The sequence below is a fragment of the Bombus impatiens genome, unplaced genomic scaffold (assembly GCF_000188095.3).
Source record: "Bombus impatiens unplaced genomic scaffold, BIMP_2.2 scf_3314, whole genome shotgun sequence".
Taxonomy (NCBI): Eukaryota; Metazoa; Arthropoda; class Insecta; order Hymenoptera; family Apidae; genus Bombus; species Bombus impatiens.
Genome location: NT_179733.1, coordinates 1 through 597, shown reverse-complemented (window position 1 = coordinate 597; position 597 = coordinate 1). Strand labels below are relative to the sequence as shown.

General features: G+C 47.6%; 1 long non-coding RNA gene across 1 annotated transcript; it reads right to left on the bottom strand.

The window, feature by feature from the left end:
• Positions 1 to 147: 147 nt before the first annotated feature.
• Positions 148 to 308, bottom strand: LOC117152496. The gene is made up of 2 exons (XR_004462879.1): positions 253 to 308; positions 148 to 208 (listed from the first exon to the last, which is right to left on the bottom strand). It is a non-coding gene; the product is annotated as an uncharacterized LOC117152496 (long non-coding RNA).
• Positions 309 to 597: the final 289 nt, after the last annotated feature.

The window sequence follows — 597 nt, the reverse complement described above, 5'->3', positions numbered from 1 at the left end:
GCAATCCGCCTCTCCACACCGACAAAGCCATCTAACAGCAAACAAGACTATCCCCTATACATACTAAAAAAAAACAGCAAAAAAACGTAGACTAAGAAGAGTATGGCAGACCCAAAGAACACCGGATGACAAAAGCAAACTAAACAACGCAACTAGAAAACTAACCAAAATCATCAAAAATTACAAAAATGACTGTTTTCATAAATATCTTGCCAACTTGTCCCCCACAGCTGACTCCGTTTCCATAAATACCTCGCCAGCTTATCCCCCACAGCCGACTCCAACTACTCACTACGGAAGGCCTCCAGGAGACTCACACGCCCCCCACAAATAATCCCACTATGGAAGGCCTCCAGGAAACTCACACGCTCCCCACAAATAATCCCACCTATCCGCCGTCCGCAAGGTGGATGGGCGCGAAGCCCTATAGAAAAAGCCGACCTGTTTGCTAAACACTTGTCAAAAGTATTCAAACCCCATTCCCCCAAAGCCGCCGCGGACGTTAGTGAATACCTGCACACCCCCTTCCACTTGACCCCTCCCATCGAACCTTTTTCCTCTGCAGAGACTATAGAAACAATCAGTCGCCTAAACCCC